The sequence below is a fragment of the Brachypodium distachyon genome, chromosome 3, assembly GCF_000005505.3.
Source record: "Brachypodium distachyon strain Bd21 chromosome 3, Brachypodium_distachyon_v3.0, whole genome shotgun sequence".
In the NCBI taxonomy this organism is placed as follows: domain Eukaryota; kingdom Viridiplantae; phylum Streptophyta; class Magnoliopsida; order Poales; family Poaceae; genus Brachypodium; species Brachypodium distachyon.
The window spans coordinates 15462154-15482160 of NC_016133.3; the positions used below are offsets into that span (position 1 = coordinate 15462154).

Below are 20007 nucleotides of genomic sequence, written 5' to 3' on the forward strand. Positions count from 1 at the left end.
ATCGGATTTACTTTTGGATTCCTTAATATGACATACATCATCCCTGATGTCACAACATCATTCTTTGATTGCGTATATCAATTATCTTGTGTATCTTGTATGCTTATACTTTCTTTTTATGTCGTGTATTTGCTTCTTCCTCGCTAGTCTGCGATTCCTACGACGACGACTACGCTTGTGTTCTTCTTCCATGATTCTTGCTCAATTCCGGGCAATTGAGTACTCCAGGCAAGTAGCCCTTCCTTGACCATGTTGATTATACCTATTGACTCTCTCAATCTTGCATTAAGTTACGATCTCAGTCTTGTCACGATGCCTCTAGGTTGCATAGCTTATTAGTCAGCTCTACTTATTGCCCCATGTCTTGTTACTTGTCCTATTACCATGTCACATGTTTGCTTGTTGCCCTAGTTCTTGGTCATTAGATGTCATACTTAGTTGCGAGTCTAGTGTCCTTATATCTGGGGTTCTACAATTGCTACATCCACATGCTGCTTCCTGTATTTAAATTGCAATTATTAAACTGTGATCTGATATTAAACTGTAACAAGGCAACGATGGAAGGCCGTCTCTAACGCATTGGTGATTTGTTCCATTTGCGCCGACCTAAGGATTGAGTTCTTGTTTTCACCGACCCAAGAAACTTCGCGCTAACCGCTTGTGGGAGAATATATGGGTTCCCCTCGGCTTAGTACTCGTTTCATAGCTCTTCCAGGGGCCACATAGTTCGGACGTTCCATTTGGCATATCGCATATACACTGAGGTTGTGTTTGGAGATTTGTTGGTACTTTGCATACATATAGGACTGCGGCACACGTCTGGAGTGGTCATTCTGCGCACACTGAACCACTACCAACTGTTCCCGCAACTCTTGAGTCCGTACGACGCTTCAGTCGGGCTCTCGTTTCGGATTAGACTCAGTTGGGTTGGTTCCCTGGATTAGTTGTGAGGCTTGGAAACGTCGTGTCGTCCAATCCTGCCGACACACGTCTTTGTGTGTTCCTACTCGAGTGGCAACAAGGGTTGGACGAACGTGTATGGGTAAATTGGCACACCCTGCAGGGATAAAACTTTCAGAAAGCCGTGTCCGAGGTTATGGACGACTTGGTTGGTCATTACTTGATCATAGAGAACTTAACCAACTTAATCTCTTAAACTTGAGTAGTAATTAGCCTCAATCATGGATATGATTAAAACTGCTTACGTGTGAGTTTTCTTTGAATTGCTTCCTCACAGGGTGTTGAGGGGGTGATATGAGAATTGTGTTGTTTGGTGTTTAGTAAATAGGTTAATCACCTTACACCTTGGTAGACGCTTCTCATCCTCTAATTAGACGTTGTCATTAGTGTGTCTCTCCAGATATATCTGCTGCTGCATAACCCCACTTTACCCTCCTTTTGAGACTTGTTGCATATCTAGTTTAGATCTCCCGTAAGTCTTGCGAGTACTTTGTACTCAGTTGCTTTGCAACGTTGTTTTCTTCAGAGGTTCCAGCAGAGCAGGTGAACCGCTAGCTTCTTCGTGGAGCACGACGTTGGATTCGATATTTAGCCAGGAGATCCAGATCAGGGTTCTGAGACTCGTGGCGGGTTTCCTTCCAGCTTCCAGCCTCTTCAGACCATGCTGTATTCTTGTCCGTACTCGGGCATAGTTCAACTTCCGTTGATGTAATTATGTAATGTTGGGACATGTGTCCTCTCCTTGTAATAATTGTTATTCTGCTCCTTATAGGGGCAAATTGTTATTACTCTCTTCTGTAGAGTTTTGGTAATGATATTCACGTTGCATAATCCTGCGATGAGCACATTAATGATCTTACACAGGCGTCCCCCGAATGAGAGAAAGAAGCACAAGAAGCCAGACGCCGATCGATTCGGTCAATAACAGGCATAAGATCCCTAATCTTGGGCTTGGAGGTACCGACAGGAAGCCCAAGGTAGGTGAAGGGGAACTTTCCCACTGCACAACCCAAAGTGCCAGCCAGATTTTGAGCCTTTTGCTCCGAGACATTGATCGGAATAAGGCAAGATTTAGCAAAAAATTCACTCTAAGACCAGTGGCTTGGTAAAAGGATTCCAGAAGAGCCTTGAGACAAACGAGCTGCAGACTTGAAGCTTGCATGATGATCAAAGTATCGTCAGCGTATTGAATGATCGAGAAGTGCACATCACCATTGGGGATAGGGAGTCCCGACACTCCAAGCTGAAAGACCTTGTTGACAATAATCTGGAGAAGATCAGCAGCCAGCACAAAGAGAAGAGCGGAAAGAGGGTCCCCCTGCCTCACTCCCCGACGAAAAAAAATCTGTTTGCTGGGAACACCATTGAGAAGACCGCAGAAGAACCAGATGCAAGAATGTTCTCAATCCAACCCAGCCAGGCATCATCAAAACCCATATGCCGCAGGATGGACAGAATGGCCGAATGCTCAATGAGATCAAAAACCTTTTCAAAGTCAAGCCTGATGACAACAACTTCCCTTCTAGAATGCTTGCATTGGTGAATGTACTCCAGAGTCCAAGCCAAACAATCCTGGATAGAGCGACACCTGAGGAACCCATACTGATTGTCATGAACCAAGGAGAGTATAATACGCTGGAGTCTGAGAGAGAGTAACTTAGTGATCAATTTGAGACAAGAGTTCAGCAGAGAAATTGGTCGGAAGCCATTGACCGTTTCAGGGGCCAAGACTTTAGGGATCAGCGTGATGAAAGACGTGTTGAGGCAGCAGAGGCTGATGTTATTGTTGAAGAGCTCATTATAAAGCGCATAGATCTCCTCCTTGATGATGGGCCAACAAACTTTGAAGAAAAGGCCATTGAAACCATCCGGGCCGGGTACACGATCAGACGGGAGATTCTTCACCACATTGTCAATTTCAGCCACAGAAAAAGGGGCCGAGAGGATGTCGAGCCCAGCATGCCGGTGGATCAACGAGGCGAGCCCAGGGTGGGGGGCGCGACGCTCGGCCTGGCCTAGCCGATCCCGGAAGGAGAGCCAGTGCGCATGGGCCTTAGCCTGGTGAGAATCCGCAATAAGCCCATCAGGGCCACGTAGCTGGGGGACGACATTGCGGCGATGGGCTTTGGTGGCCCAGGCATGAAAGAACTTAGTACACTCATCACCTAGTTTGGCCCATCTGATAGAGCAACGTTGCTTCCAAATGATCATTTTCAGGTTCCTGAGACGAGCCACATGACGCTTGAGAAGAGCCCTGAAGTTGGATTCATGAACAACCAGTGGCCGCAACTCCTCCACCAAATCCAGCTCCATGATGACGAGCTCACTATTCTTAATCCAAACATCTAGCCGTGGAAGGCGCTTGCTCCACTGTTTCAGCCCACGCCTAACCGCCTTCAAACGGCCAACCACCTTGCCGGCAGCGTTATTGGTCCGGACCGGTAGATTGCAGAAAGTGGCGACCACCTCAAAGAAGCCCGGCAAGTGAACCCAATAGTTCTCGAAATGAAAGACAGCAGGCTTCGGGATGCTTGAAGCAATAGAGACCACACAGGGAACATGATCAGAAGTAGAGCGAATAAGGGGCCTCACCGAAGTATTGGGATAATTGATGATCCATGCGTTGGAGGTGAGGAACCAGTCCACTTTGAAAGCTCTACCCAGGAGGGGCAATTCATTAAGCTCAAGAGTGGCGATGGCGTTGTTGAAGTTCAGAATATCATGAACATTACCCCCCGGGCGGTTGCGATTCTCTAAAGATCTGTAGAGGTTCAAATCTCCCAGGAAGAGCCAATCTTCCTCCTCATCGATGTCCAGAGAGCAAAGCCAATCCTAGAAAACCGAACGATCAGGCTCAGAACACGGCCCGTAGATGTTCACAATGGAAAGCAGTCAGTCGACTAGTTCGAGTGAAGCACGACATGCAGAGCAAAGGGGAGCGCGTCCATCACCGTGCCGGTAAAGAGACCACCGTCCCAAAGAGTGATGAGGCCCCCAGAATTGGCCACCGCACCCGCCGCCGGAACAAACACGAAATGATCAAGGCGGCGAGGGGCAAACCTCTTAACAAAAGCGAGGTCAAAGGAGGCTTTTTTGGTTTTTGAAGACACACCACACAGCAATCCCCCTCTAAAATGCTAGCACGGAATGCATCATGCTTAGCAGTAGCGTTAATACCCCGAATGTTCCAACACAGAACATTCCAATCCCTAGAAGCAGTCATTGTACTCTTCATTACAGTCCAAAATGAAAGAAGCAGCAAACGAACGAAGCACAGCTCCGAACGACGAAGTGCAGACAAAGTTAACACAGTACAGAGGACAAGAAAATAACACCAAAAGGGCCACCAGCACCCACTAAGCCTCGGATGTATCATCATGGGGAACACCAGCCGGGTTGTTGAGCTTGTCAGCCTCCAGCTCCATAGGAGCGAGACCATAGAAGGAAGCACCAGTCTCCTGAAAAACCTGTAGAGGGATCGGTGGCGGAGCCTGGCCATCAGCAGCCGGTTGAAGATGTTGGTGAAGCACCGCAGGGATCTCCTGGCTAATCTGACGTCTGGAAGAAACTGGAGCTTGAGATCCCACACTGGGACTGGAGCGAGACCAGGTGTAGGAAGACTGATCCTGGCAGGCGGTAGCAGTACTATGATGCATGTCAGCATAATCACGTTTGAAGCCCTGCTGAAGGGCACTGAGCCGTGGGCTACGTCTGACTTCTCCTTCATGAATGGGCCTAGCACGGAGGCGAGCAGGCACAGAGTGGGATGGCCCAGGAGGAGCAGGCAAGTCCCGGCCCAAGGTTTGAAAAGCCAAAGAGCGGGAATCGCACTCCAGCCTGACCACCGAAGAAGAAGCCGCCTTACCTCTCCTTTCATAAACCTTACCAAAACTCCTGGTGCAACGAGGCCCGGTAGCAGAGCTGGTGAAGGACTGCGCAGTGTTCTGCTCATGATCAGCAGTCAAAAGGGGATCAAGTCTTCTAATCAGCGAGAAATCAGAGTGTTGAGCCTCCCCCTTACTGTTATCAGCAGCTTCAGACTCCTCCTTGTCCACGAGCTCAGTCAGATAACGAATGATCCATTTCTTCTTAGCAGAGGTGGGAGCAATCTCCTGGAGAACGTCATCTGGTTCTGGCCAATCAACTGCAGGATGTTTTCAGCCACAGGTGCCGAAGGGATAGTCGGCAGGGAGCCCAAATCAGTCTTAGACGGAGCAGCTGCCTGGGGCGTGAGACCCGGAATGTGATACATTGGAGAAGGCCAGATCATCGGCGATGCAGCGACAGCAGGAGCCGCCCGTGGCATACCAAGCATAGAAACCGAGGACGGCGAAGTACACCGAGCAGTACCGGGAGGGGTGATCAACCTACTAGGCCCAGCCACAATCTTCTTCCCCTTGGGATCCTCTGGATCAAATTCAAACGACTGCAGTTCTAGCGCACGCTCATGCTGATCAAGCAAAGCCACCTGGAGATCATGGTCAAAAGCAGAATTAATCCCTAAGTCATGCGCGAACAGTTGAAGCTCAGGATCTAGGCTGGGAGCAGAGGCCGTAGCCGCAGTGTTCCGAGGGTAGCTTCTGATGGAGATGCCAGGCAGAGCACGTCGCCGCGGGGTAGGCGGAGAAGGGGGGCCAAGGTGCAGCACCACAAAGTCATGGCTGAAGGAGTTCATGCTATCCGAGTTCGCCGGTGCACGCATGATCTGAACGCCGAGCGGGTGGGAGGGGGCACGAAGATCAGCCGGCACTTCAGGGGAATCGGGCATCAGCTCATCTTGCTCCTGCTGCTGCTGTACCCAACCGATGGCCCCTTGATCAGCACCATTGTCCTCACCATGCCCCCACATCTCCCAGCCGTCCTCAGGCTCGGGGGGAGGAAGAGGCGCATGATGATTCCAAGTGCCTTCCGGGATTTCCTCCTCAAACTGCAACACACCATCCAAGTCCCCATCCAGAAGCATGGTAGGCATGGTCCAGGAGCGGCCACGACCTCCATAGTGACAGATATGCTCAAGAATGGTGCTACGGGGAACCTTCAGGTGCTCTTTGACCAAACAACGGATCAGGATGTAGGCTTCCTTCATGTGCCGATCAACCCAGTTCAGAGGAATACCAAAACGAAGAACAGCTTGACGGAACAGATGCTCATCACAGAAATCCATGGGCCATCCTAAGAACATGACATAGAACATGCGGAGCCCCTCAGTGCGTCTGACATTGTGGGCTTCAGATTGCCGCATGAAGAACAAGACCCCTGCTCCCCGCCAGATGAAAGAAACCCGGTCTAGAAACAACTCGATCGTGAACAAGCACATTCTCAAACTTGATGATACCCGCGCAGAAGGGGTGGATAGTGGACCATTGGACTGCCAGGTTGTGCGGAGGGTTGGAGATGACATGGATTACCTCGTTGAGGGTGTTCCGGTGAGTGGGGAGAGGCGCAGGATCAGGATCCGGCGGGTCGACCATGGCGATGGCGTACTGGTCGTTGTGCCGACGCGGTGGTTCCCCAACGTACAGAACCTCCTCCGGGTTTTGCTCCTCCCCACCATCCAACCAATGCAGTCCCTCCGGCACCCAAGCAGACGGGTTAAACTCAAAGTTGGCCATGGCAAGGTGGAGAATCATGGTGGAGATGGGAAGGGGGAGAGGAGGGGGCGACCAACCCAGCGAAGTAGTACTATTGGGGGGCTTGACGAAGGAGAGTGAAGTAGTACTACAAGGAGACGAAACGGCTTGTAAATGATCGTGGGGATCGAGGGTGACAAGACGTTGCAGAGAGCCAGGCTCGGCGCCCCATGACGAACGGGGAGGCGAAGGACCAGGGCGGCGACCCATCCAGCGCATAGGCCACTGACAGCGGGCCTAACAAAGTGCCTGGGAAAGAATAGGGAACGGACGCTGCCTATCGCCGAAAGGCCGAGCAGGCCGCAAGCCCATGCCACAAGCTAGGTCCAATCCCGGGCAATTAATGCCACGGACAGGACCGGTGTCAACAGGGCTAGGGAGAGGCCAAGGAGACGGCAAAAGCGTCATGATGTCGCCCAGCACAGGGTCAACAGAGCCCAAGTCATCATGAGCCGGAGGAAGAACGTGCGATCCAGACGGCGCGCAAGCAACAGGGCGCGGCGCCAACGGCACAGGCGAACCACCAAGTGACACGTCATCGACCCGGTTCGGACCAGCGAGCCACCAAGTGACACGTCATCCACCCGGTTCAGCCCCAGCGAGCCACCAAGTGACACGTCCCACTCCCGTAACGGGTCCAGCGAACCACCAAGGGACACGTCACGCACTTGACAGACCGGAGCTCCCACCTTGCCGAAGCGCAGAGGCCCTGGCGGCGCCGTCACCGGAGAAGAAAGACGGGACGGATCAAGCTGGAAGCAAAATTCACCAAGAACCAGCTGGTTAGGGGGGCGCAGGAGGCGGAAGGCAGCCCATATCCAAGACAAGCCTCATAAGCGATGCAGTCAGCAAAACGCAGCCGATTCGGACGAGAACGACGGGCCGCAGAGCGTTTCTTGAGAATGGACTGAGTGCCCAGCGAGTCACCGATTGCCAAAGCCTGGAGTGCATTCGCCGAGCACCGCTTGGAGTGCAGAACCAAGGACCACTCAGCCTCCGACTCAGCCAGCCAAAGAGCATGTTCCCGACGCCAGTTCGGGCCACCCAAGCTCCAGAGATGAAAGAAACAGATGAAGCTCGAGTTCGACACCGAGCTAAGCTTGATGATGTCCATGCCGACATGCTTACTGCAAACAGAAAAACGGAACACACGCTCCGCCAACTGCACCACCTGCAGCAGAGCACCACGCGCCCCCAAAGCAACTTCCAACGCCAACTCAACAGAGCTGACCTCCAGGCGAAAATCAGCCCGACCAAAGGAGACCACCAGCAGGAAAGCCACGTGCCGGGACAAGGGGTGAACCGGCTGACGGTGACGCGAAGCAATTGAACGCGCAAATTTCTGACCAGCCTCCAGAATTGTCGGAGGAAAGCGCGGGGAGAGCGCCGACCCAGGCGAACCAGGCGGCGGGCCGGGGAGCGAGTGCGGCAGCAGGAAATTGGGATATTCCCGCAAGAAACCAGCAAGATCCAGGACGGACGCACCGCCAGTCAAACGACGGGAGGCGTCCAGCAAGCAAGTCGACTGGAAGGCCTCCGCCTCAGAATAGCCTACCAGACAGAGATCGCGAAAGTGGTCCGCGAGAGAGCCCACGACGGATTCCGGCACGGCACGGCGAGAGGGCGGCGTGAGGAAATCGAAGGCCACCTGGATATCAGACGCCGCCTTCACCCAGAAGTCAGCAGCATCCACCACCGGGGACGGGCTGTGCACGGCATTGGCGACCGGCACAGCGGCCCCCGGAGACGATACACCCACCAGCGAAGCGCAGGACGCGGCAGCGGCGACCGGCCCACAGCCAGGGCGAAGAACGGGAAGAGGCTAAGCGTTGGCGGCAAGCTCCAAGGACGGGGCGACGAGCGTCGCCGCCGCGGTCGCCCGCTCGCGAGAGCCGACCGTCAGAGCCATCCCGTTCATCTGTTTCATCGAATGCAGATTCAGCTGAGACATTACGTGCGAGCGCAGAGAGAGTCGATATATGGAAGCAATGTCCTTCCTCCATTTCAGGATATCAAAATATCCTGAGATAAGGCCTCTCTGCTTAGATAGTGACATCATTTGGAGGACATAGGTCTCCATCAAGGTACAAATGGAGTTCTCTCCAAGCTTCATGCGCTGTTTGTTCATTGTAATTCTGACTTGTGCCGTCATCTATTGGATCACTTCTATGAGTATTCATCTACATATGGTTCGTTCTGCATGGTTGATGAGCATGGCAGGAGTATTGGAAAAAAGGTCCACAAATCTTTCCTTGCACTTCAGAGATTTAAATTCTGGCACCACTACCGTATGGTTGTCCAAAGCAATCTTCAAGAAACCTCGTCTTAAATTGGGATCCAGCACGACAGCCAGAAGGTATAGTTATTATTTTACATTCGGCAAGAAGGCAGTTCTGCCCTTTCAGAATCTTCTCCAAGTCCAATATAATTTTATTATCCATTGACTCAGGTAATGTAATTCCCAAAAGCTTCTCCTCGAGGTAATGTAATTGATTCTTTTGGTACGACACCGAAACCTCTATATGAATAGCTGAAGCTTTGGAAGTTTTGTCAATTGGGCAAGAAGCTAATGTAATATTCTGGCTTGCCGTCTGTAAGTTCTGAAAAGAAACATCTGATGATATTGCTATGCATCTTCCATTCTGCATCAACAAAGTGCACTGTCAAACAGATAAAAGCCTTTCCTTCAAGTTCCTATCTTCCAACTGACAAGAAAAATTCCACCAGGTGCAGATGATATTTTCTCCTTCAGTTTCAGCCTTTCTTTCTGAAACATGGTGATAAACTGTTCTTCAGTGGCAATCCGCGATAGCGTGCTAGAAGCAGGAGGACACAAACCAGCCAAAACCTGCCTAAAATCTGCACTGCCCATAATTGGAAACAGACAGAGGTTCGAGACTATAGGCCTAGAGAGATCTTCGAGAGAATGTGAAGGTGAACAGTGTGGCTGCTTGCTGGTGTTTCCATACAGGTCGTGCAGCCAGATCTTCAGATGCCAGGACACATGGCTTGTTACTCGAATTCCATATTTGCCACTGAAAATTTGCCCATATGCTCAAATGACACTCAAATTTGCCTGTTCCAAATATGCCATTCAAATTTTGCACGGGGTACAAATATGCCACTACCGTTAATTGACCGTTAAGTAAGAGATGAAAAGACAATTTTGCCCCTAGGTGGTATGTTGATTTTTCCTTTACAACAAAGTACTCATTTTAGACAACTTATAATTCAGGTTTTTTAAGATCCTAGTAACACAACATTTCAGAGTAAATTTCAGCAATAATGAAAATTTTCTAATTGTCATACCGGGAACCAACAGCCGGGTAAGATGGATAATCGTGGACACATCATCACATGTACGGGCGTGTGCCCTGGAAAGTAGAATCGTTGAAGAAATTTACACCCCTCGGTGCGCTTGTGTGCACCTCCACGGAGAAGAACAAGCAAACCGTTGCAACTTGCAAGTGCATGCAGCATGCCACGCTTCGGTGAAAAAACAGTTGGTGAACACGCACGGGTTTGATTCTTTCGCTGATGTCGACGTGCGCAAGCATTTCTTGTCACACATGGCCTTTATTTTCTAAGAAAACTTCAACGATTGTACACACGCTTTTCTAAGCTTAAGCTAGTAACACAACATTTCGGAAAACATGTGAAAATTTAATACGCCATATGTTAAAAAACGGAGGAAGTATACTAAAACTCATCATAATTTCAGCATATGTTCTCACAAGCATTCCAACAATTCCCCCACTGTAATTGTTTTCTTTTTGTTCCTGTGTTTGTAATTGTTACCCTCCGGGTTGAGTTCTTCTCGATCCTATTTGATATATGAATGGCACGCTGTGTCGTTTCGTCAAAAAAAAACGTGATGTTCAAAAGATAATAGTCCAGTGTCCTGACAATTGACTTAACGATCAACTAATGGTGGTGGCATATTTGTACCACATGCAAAATTTCATTTGAAACAGATAAATTCTGAATGGCATTTGGGCATATGGGCAACGAGCGCACGAGCATTAAGGTGGCATCTGCAATAAGTCAAGATAGATAAAACCTCAGAATTATGCATAATCGCTTGGTCGGTACTTTCAGTATCGAGTGGCAGAATATTCTAAGGCACATAAAGCATTTTCTTGTCCTCTGCATAAAAATGACACATGCAGCAGATGAAAAATAAAACATGCCACAATGAGCAAGAAAGAAAAAGATAACACACAAAATAATAATAGAAATGAATTAAGTACTGCTTGATCAACTTCAACAAATTGCGATGCGACCCATTGACAGCTTTCTAGTAAAGGTCTACCCTGCTTTTCTCCCAAAAATGACAAACACACCAATAAACTATAGTAGCCAAAACCTTAATCTCTGAGGAAACTTATATAGCTAAATCCTTGGCCATGAACTATGCGCTTGCTACGTATGATAGGACCAAGCATAGAAAATATAACCATGTTGAACAAAAAAGTATAAGTTGCAATAATTATTTCTAGAACACAGGTTTATGCTACATCACAATAAGAAGCAGAGCATAAAACATCGCGCGTAGCAAATTCTTGATGCAGCAGTAGCATAAAGGTGCCATGTATAGTAAAAACCTAAATATACATTGCTTATAAGAGACTGAAAATGACAACGTACCTTTAATTTCAAAGGATGAGGTAATATTATAACCTTAGCCTGAAAAGTGCCTCTCGGTGCTTTGTTGCATTAGTTTAAAAAGAGCCTCCCGATACTTTGTCATCGTTGCCATAGATATTTCTCTGCCCCATCCTCTTCAATCATGGTGCTCCCCTAAAATGAAATCTGACAGGTCATTTATGGACATGCTGCACACTGCATACATCAAAAAAATCATGAAGTGATTAGCACATGATAAGGATCAATTAGAAAGCACCAAACATGCTGCATGCTCCATGAATCCCATCTCCCATATTTCTTTAGGAAATCATACCTCCATGAATCATTCATAATAGAATAAGATCAGTGCACATATATGATTAATCAATTCCAAGATCGTAGTGTCCGTTGGGACATTTTGTCAAACCAACTTCAACAACTGCACGCTTCTGCCGTCATAGTAGCGACGTCAGACTAATTGATTCCAAAATTAGGGGGCTGGGGAATTCTGTTTATTTATTTTCAACCAAATTAACCAGAACTTAAGTTTGGAGTTCGAGCACCTCCACAAATTTATATGTACATATATTCGAAAACAATTACACACATTGTAACTTACATGTGAACTGAATATGTAAAGTTTCATAAAATAATTCAGTGAGTGTTTCATGAATATTGAGACTGGCTGTTCCAAGTAACCATTACTACTCAAGTACTCATATTCCCGACATGCTGAAATCCAGCTTATTAACTTCTTGAGTTGGCTTGATACAAAGACGACTGAGGATAGCCTGATGTGGCAATTTTTGAAGGAAGTGCATGTCCCGCAGGCTTGGTATGGTCATCTTAATGAACTGAAATCTTGAGATTGTCACGCTTCTTGAAACCGACTGTGTGTTCTTTTCTAAGCCCGTACAGCTTTAGCCTCCTTAAGGTCTTTGGTGGCTCGAAGCTCTCAATCAAGAAATCCTCATCGAATCGCACGGACAAGGATTCCAGATGGCCATGACCTTTGAGTGAATCACACAACTTCTCCCAGTTTTCACTGTTCATGCCGGAGACGCTGAGCTTGAGCAATTGGGTAAGTTTTCTGAGCTCCTTCAGCATAGCCTTCCCACCTTCAGTATTTGCATTCACGACGCCAACGGTACGCAAGGAAGACATTTTCCAAATCCCTGCAGGAACCTTAACACCAGTAGTATCAGCCCTTACAAGTTGGGGCTTTTGTTGGAAATATGCCCTAGAGGCAATAATAAATTTGTTATTATCATATTTCATTGTTCTTGATAAATGTTTATTGCCCATGCTATAATTGTATTGATTGGAAACTCAAATACATGTGTGGATAAATAAACAAATACCGTGTCCCTAATACGCCTCTACTAGATTAGCTCGTTGATTAAAGATGGTTAAGGTTTCCTAACCATAGACATGTGTTGTCATTTAATAACGAGATCATATCATTAGGAGAATGATGTGATGGACAGACCCAAACCTAAACATAGTTTTTGATCGTGTCACTTAAGTTTAAGTTGCTTATGTTTTATTATGTCAAGTATTATTTCTTTAGACCATGAGATCATGCCACTCCCTAGTACCGGAAGAATACTTTGTGGGCATCAACCGTCATCTCGTAACTGGGTGATCATAAAGGTGTTTTTCAGGTATCCCAGAAGGTGCTTGTTGGGTTGTATGGATCAAGACTGGGATTTGTCACTCCTTGTGACGGAGAGATATCTCTGGGCCCTCTCGGTAATATAACATCCTAATGAGTTTGCAAGCATGCGACTAATGTGTTTAGTTGCGGGGGTATTATATTACGGAACGAGTAAAGAGAACTTGCCGGTAACGAGATTAAACTAGGTATGGCGATACCGACGATCAAATCTCGGGCAAGTAATATATCGCGAGACAAAGAGAATTGGATACTGGATTAATTGAATCCTCGACATAGTGGTTCAACCGATGAGATCTTCGTGGAATATGTGGGAACTATTATGGACATCCAGGTCCCGCTATTGGTTATTGATATTTGATCATGTCCACATGTTCTCGAACCCGTAGGGTCACACACTTAACGTTTCATGTTGCTTGGGTTAGATGAGATAAATGATGATGATATCGAATTATGATTCGGAGTCTTGGATGGGATCCTAGACGCAACGAGGAGCTCCGGAATGTTCCGGAGATAAAGATTTATATATGGAAAGTTGTTTTCAGGGTTCTGGAAAGTTTGGAATATTTCCCGGTTTTGACCGGGAAGCTTCTAGAAGGTTCCGGAGGGATCCGGAGGGTTCCACCTTGAGGCCCACCTATCCCTGGGCTAAATGGGCCTGTGAGGGAGCACCCTGGCCTTAATGGGCCGAGGGGCTAGCCCACAGGGCCCATGCGGCCAGGAGGAGAGTCCTGGCCGCCGGAGAGTCCTGGCCACGGGATAGTCCTGGCCGGCCACGCCTCCTCTACCCCTATATAAATAGAAGGGGGGGCAAGGGAGAGAGACACCCCAAGCTTTTCAGTTGGATCTCTCTCCCCTGAGCCCTCCTCTCCTCCTCTTCTCACGCGTACGGCGTAGCCCTGCCTGTGAGAATATTCACCATAGTCACCACGCCGTCGTGCTGCCGGGATCTCGTCTACCTCTCCCTCTCGCTTGCTGGATCGAGGAAGGAGGAGACAACGTGAAGCTGAACGTGTGGATACCAAGGAGGTGCTGTCCGTTCGGCACTGAGATTGATCTCATTGAAAGTTCCACTACACCAACAACGATCTCGTGATCGTAACGCTTAGCGGTCTACGAGGGTATGGTGTTCATGATCCCTCTCGTTACATACATCTAGTATATATATTCTTGGGTTTTCTTCCGCACTTCTCGTAGGAAATTTTTTGTTTCCTATGCAACGAACCTAACAGCTTTCTCACCGGCGCACATAAGCTCTGGGTATCAAGTGGAATTTTTGGCGGAGATACTGAAGTAGAAAGCAGTGGGCTTGATCCATGACTGCCTTCAGGTGGGGGTGTTGCTGTTGCCGACTGTTGGCATGCCACCTTGCCAGCATCGTCTTCTGATGGTGCTGATTTCTGGTCTTCATCTGATGCTACAATGGTACCAGCTCGAATAAACTGAATCTTCAGTAGCTTCAGGATAGCCGATGGCAGTGCGACTATGGAGGTTTGTCTGACATCTAGAGTCTGCAGCTACCTCAGGTCACCCACTGAATTTGGCAGATAAGTAATGTTTGTACATCCTCTCAGAGAAATGAACTTGAGGCTCAACAGCTTCCACAAGACTTCCTCAAGGTGATCATTCTTTACTTCTGTTGTATTCTCTAGATCAAGCACTCGGATCCGCTTCATGCTGTCAGAGACGAAGAAGTACTCCCACTTCCCAAATACTGTCAAAGACTGTAGCCGTGAGAAGTCAAGACTGTCAAACAAAATCTCGTCCCTGTCCCGGTTTTCCATTATGGTCAAGTGTTGCCTATGCGTTGCAAGTTTACCTTACAATTCCCTTCCAAAGCAAAAACAAGGTTATCTTCCATTGGCTGTGAGATGATATATTCACGAAAGAAACCATTGATTTGGCACATGCCATTGCTTTCTGGTTGCTGTATTATGCCCAATTCAATGAGATTAGAGAAGATCTTTTCTGCATTCTCCTTTGCCGTACGGCCAATTGTGTCTCTAGAGTAACCCTCTGTGATCCATCGCCTGAGCCAGCGACCCAGTTTATAGGAAAGACCGACAAATAGAAGATGAACGGTTTTACTGAATCATCACAAGCATCAAAATAGGAATGCATCCATGACAAAAGACCCCTCAAATGATGGAGTTGTTGGTCAGTACGCAACTTGACCACAAGATCATCATTTGTATCCTTTAGGAATGAGGAAGAGGCTTCACAAGATCATCATTAATATCCCTCAAGAATGAGGAAGAGGCATGGCCCACGGCAGCTATTATTTTGGGAAGTCCGCCACACTTGGGCACCATTTGTTTTGCAATTTCTGAATTGCTGCTAGACAGCTCACCAGCAACCTGCAATTCACAGGTATGTCAAATCTAAAATATATGCAACCACATGGAGATATTCATGTTCTTTTGAATCTAAGACTTTCTATGTGCAAATAACCAAATTTTAATTATGCCCTAAAAATTTGATTTAAAATTTTATTGAATCATGTGCAATGCAATCTTGATGTTTAAATTATATCCATGGCAAAATAATGTGTTTAATTACTTCCTCCGGTTCATAATAAGTGTCGGAATATTATTATGGATCGGAGGGAATGTATGTTTTGACGGAGAGTAGCAATTAAAATTGAAAAGGAAAAATATAGTGGATGGGATATCGATTGGGGGGAGGGCGAGGGATATTGTGCACAACCAAAAGATCTAGGTCACTTCCTTAGGTGGTCTTAGTGGGACTGGGGAGTACCATATATTCATCTTGAGCTTCTTTACGGTGATTGGTGACTATTCCTCCGTTTCATAATTGTTGTCTCAATTTTCTTTTTAAAAATGGATGTATCTAGCCCATCTCGCGCCGCCGCCGCCTCTTCCCCTCTGCCCGGCGCGCCGCCTCCCACCTAACACCGCCGCCGCCTCCTCCCCTCCGCCCGGCGCCCCGCCTCCCACCTCGTGCCGCCGCCGCCTCCTCGTGCTCCCCTCGCGCCGCCGCTGCACGCTCCGCCCGCGTCCCCTCCGGCCGGATCCGCGGCGCCGCCGACCACCCCCGGCCGAATCCAGTGGCCCCCGCCCTCCTCGAGCCTGGCCGCGCGCCGCCCTGGCCGCCGCCGCCGCCCGAGGTAAGTTTTTTCTTTTCTCTTTTTTTTCAGCAAAATTAATAGTCCAAAAATTAAACAAATCTTGATTTGTATGTGATTAAAAAACATGGTTGATGAGTCTGTGGATGAGTATCTTGATATCGTCGGGAAGATGTTTGGTAGCGAGGATGATGGTTTCGAGTTCTATAACAGTTATGCTCTTGAGAAAGGTTTTAGTGTGCGGAAAAGCTATGTTGAGTGGGATGAAGCCAACCAGGAGATAATTATGTGGAAAATGGGTGGATTTATTAGAAAGGACTAAAGTAAGAATGACATAATCTACTTCAGGTCAGATTCTAATAAGAATGACTACAAATCATGCTAGATGCCTAGTACACTATGCATTGTTTGTGCTTTGTCCCTCAAAGATCTTATATAAGTCGATAGGGTAACCTCATGATTAATCACATCTTAGTGACTACATATAACACATAATGAGGGGAAATTTGAGACCAACGGGAAACTCAACAGATGGAACTGGAAGTGAATGTCTATTTTCTTCTTTATCTCTACTCTTAAATGGAAGTGAAAATCTGCAGGATGACTGTATGCAATTCAATTTCCAGATATTGGGTGTGGCTGAATACTGCTAGGAACATTCAACACTAGGTGCAGTGTGTACATGCATAAACTTGGATGAAACAACCTGTATGTTAGTGACCACACATCATTCCAGTGTCATAAACTTTATGCTTAAAAGGTCATGTTCTAACTACTTTCCTTTTAATGCTTCTCCGTGTAGGAAACTCTACGATCCCACTGGCTACTACAGAGGTCGTGCACAAGATGCATGTTGCCTCTTAAGTCATATCGATGCGACTTATTAAATTTGACTTATGTTAGTGTTGTTCCGAGGCATTTCAAGTCAGGTGGAGTACTAATGTTTTAGAAAATCGTTGTGCTATCTTTTGTATATACACCTGAGTTTTTACATGCATTATGTGCGGTAAGCACCATATATGATTGTGTGGAATATTCTTACTAGAACTCCAGTAGAAGACAAATTATCTATCTTGAGTTATTATCTACTTTTATTATCATATTATGTTTGATTTTTTAATGTTAATTAATGTGCACAGGATTGCACGTTCTTTTGCCATTTAGTTTTATAAAATATATTTCTTTTTATGTACTTTTCCCCTTTCTGATGACAATTATATTGCTCAAACTTAATTTAGCATGGCCAGTACTCTTCTTTATTGTTGTATTAAAATATCAACTTTGCAAATATCGACTCTCTTAAAATAATGATCATGTGTTTCTGTTGTGGTGAGATTGCCAGGTTCTATAAGATAAAGCAACAAAAGGGCTACATGAAGCCAGAAGCTCTAATTCCTGGAGGAAAGAACCTAAACAATGGTCACTATACTTATAGCGCACAGCCAGAGTAGTGTGTGTATGATGATATTGAATAACCTGTGATTCCCTTGTTTTTCGTTGAATGTCTGGATAAAAAGTTGATTATAGTAACTCATTTTTGCTTACCATATGGTTTTATTACAGCAGAAAATTGTTTAGGTGATTAGTCGGAACTCTTAAACTTTATTTGGTAGGTGCTATCTGTTATTGAACCGCTCTAATTTGCAATTCTCTGGCCCATATTTGGCTTATTGTATTTTTTGTAAGTTGTTTTTCAGTATGATTCCTGTGAAACTTTCTCACATGAGTTTCTTTTGTTGTTTTACATTTGAAAAGGCATCACTTCTGAGTTGCTGCAACTATGAAAGTGGTACTGCAAATCAGTCAAAAGTTGATTTATGCATGCGGATTACTAGTTAATACAGTGCATGGTGTTAATTATGATATGCTACCACTCCTTCCAAAAGCTCCAGCCTTACATAGCTATTACACGGGAAAAAGGTCTAGAAAATCCTATATTCTGCTAGCAATCCATATTAAGGTTGCGGTCGCCTCCGAGAGCGGCCTCGGAGAGTACGACGCGCTGCAAGGCGGGGTTTCGTGTGAGCATGTCGTCGAGCATCCGCACCCACCGGTATTTCCCGCTGCTCCCAACCCGCCTCCACTGAAGAATCAGACCGACGCCGCCTGTAGAACCCGTTCCTATCGTTGTCTTTGCAAGTTTCTGACCGGCACGACCCCCGTTTCGTGCGGATCCCGGCCGCCGCCGCGCGTCCACGCAGATCCTGCCCGCCGCCATCGCAGAGATCGATCAGGGCGCGGAGGAACTCAACGGAAGCTGCTGGAGCGGCAGCTCCTGCACGCGCGGGTGGGCGAGGTCGACAGGGGTCTCGGCCACCACGCGAATCCCAACAGCCGCCGCTGCCGCAGACAGCTTGGAGATGAGAGGGTCACCGACGCTGCCGTAGAGAGCTCGGAGATGAGAGAGTGAGAGGTCGACCGCCGCCGCGGCAGATAGCTCGGAGATGAGAGGGTCACCGCCGCCGCTGCAGAGAGCTCGAAGATAAGGAGCAAGGTCGGTTCAGAGGAGTGAGGAGAAGAGGGAGCAGTGCCGGGTGACTCGGGTCAGATGATTGACATGAGAGAGTGACTAACCAGGGAGAAATTTGATCAAATATTAAAGCACAGCCCAGTCTTCAATCGATTGCAAACTCACCTCGCTAATTTACCGCATGCAACAAGGATTTTTTGTTTTGATTGCATTCTTAATTGCTAACCACATTTGCCACGTGGTTGCAACAAGGATATATAAGGCAGCGTAGCCGCATGCAGCCACACGTTAGTCGCCTAGCTAATTTACCGCATGCACCCACCTAGCTAATTTACAGGAAAATAATAGGAAACACAATTCAGTTGCCGATTTTCCGCCTTTGCTGGTTTAGCTTTTTTAGTTTAAAAAATAAATCAATAATTATGGTACTTTCTGATACTTTTATTTTAGTACTTTTCATTACTTCTTATTTCTCCACCGTTGGATCAATTAGGTTGGACGGTTTCTAAAATCGCCGACCATCGTAAAACTTGTAATTCATCTTATGTGTATGTATTAATCTAGCTTCATAATGCATGGTATCATAGTGTAGGAAATATATTTTATTTTATACAAAACCAATGAAAATGTGTGTAAACAGGATCTACTTACCATTAAATTTTGTACTTGTATATACTACTTCCTCATATTCAAAATACTGTGCATCCTGGAAATTAAATGTGGGATTATTCACAATACAATTTGCATTCTAAGGGAAAACTAAGACACTAATCTTATTTTCTTTTTTCTCCAGTACTAATTCCAAAAGTATTAATGAAGATCAAATTAAGATTATACTACTAGTACTTTTAAGAGCATTAATTAAGACCGACTCTTCTTATATTTGGTCTGATTTTAGCAGGGGTGCAGAGTAATTTGAATAGGAGGAAATATAATATTTCATCTACTACCTCTTTTTGTGATGCGAGTTGCCGGCAACAGCGGTAGCACAATCCTCAGCGCTAGCACAATCCCCATGATTTATGTGTTGATCACCATGTTTGTGTGGACAAGAAAATGCAGGCATGCAGCTCTAATCAGGGGGAAATCATGGAAAATATATTCTGTTTTGGCATTATTTGTGTGTTCTAGAAGCAGCAGCTAATAACAAAAGGATGCAATCTGTCAGTTGGTTCTCTGAAATCGATTGTTGCTAGAAGATGTGCGCAGCAAATTGTTAATTTTGTTTGGTGCCTAGTCCTTGTAGTACTGAATTTTTGGGTGAGTTGAGGTCGATCGTGGTGTGGTTTTGGAGCAGGTTCAGCAGTCACTAGGTGGCTTGTTTCGTCAGTTCAAGTAGCATCATTGCCCAAACTGAACTTAAAAGGCAATTCAGTTTTGAGTTCAGTTCATAATTTCGGTTCAGTTTATAATTTCAGTTTACAGATTTTGTGGGATTGAAATTAATTAGTGGGGAGTAACTTAAAGTAGTAACATGTATATGTTACTAGTTTAATTTACTACCTCCATAGTGGGTAGTAACATGTATGTTTTGGGTAATAACGTGCCACTTCACCATTGA

At 46.6% G+C, this 20007-nt stretch overlaps 1 pseudogene; it reads right to left on the reverse strand.

Annotated features, from left to right (window-relative positions):
* Positions 1 to 12062: 12062 nt before the first annotated feature.
* LOC100840127 lies at positions 12063 to 19955 on the reverse strand (annotated as a pseudogene).
* Between the last annotated feature and the right edge of the window lie 52 nt (positions 19956 to 20007).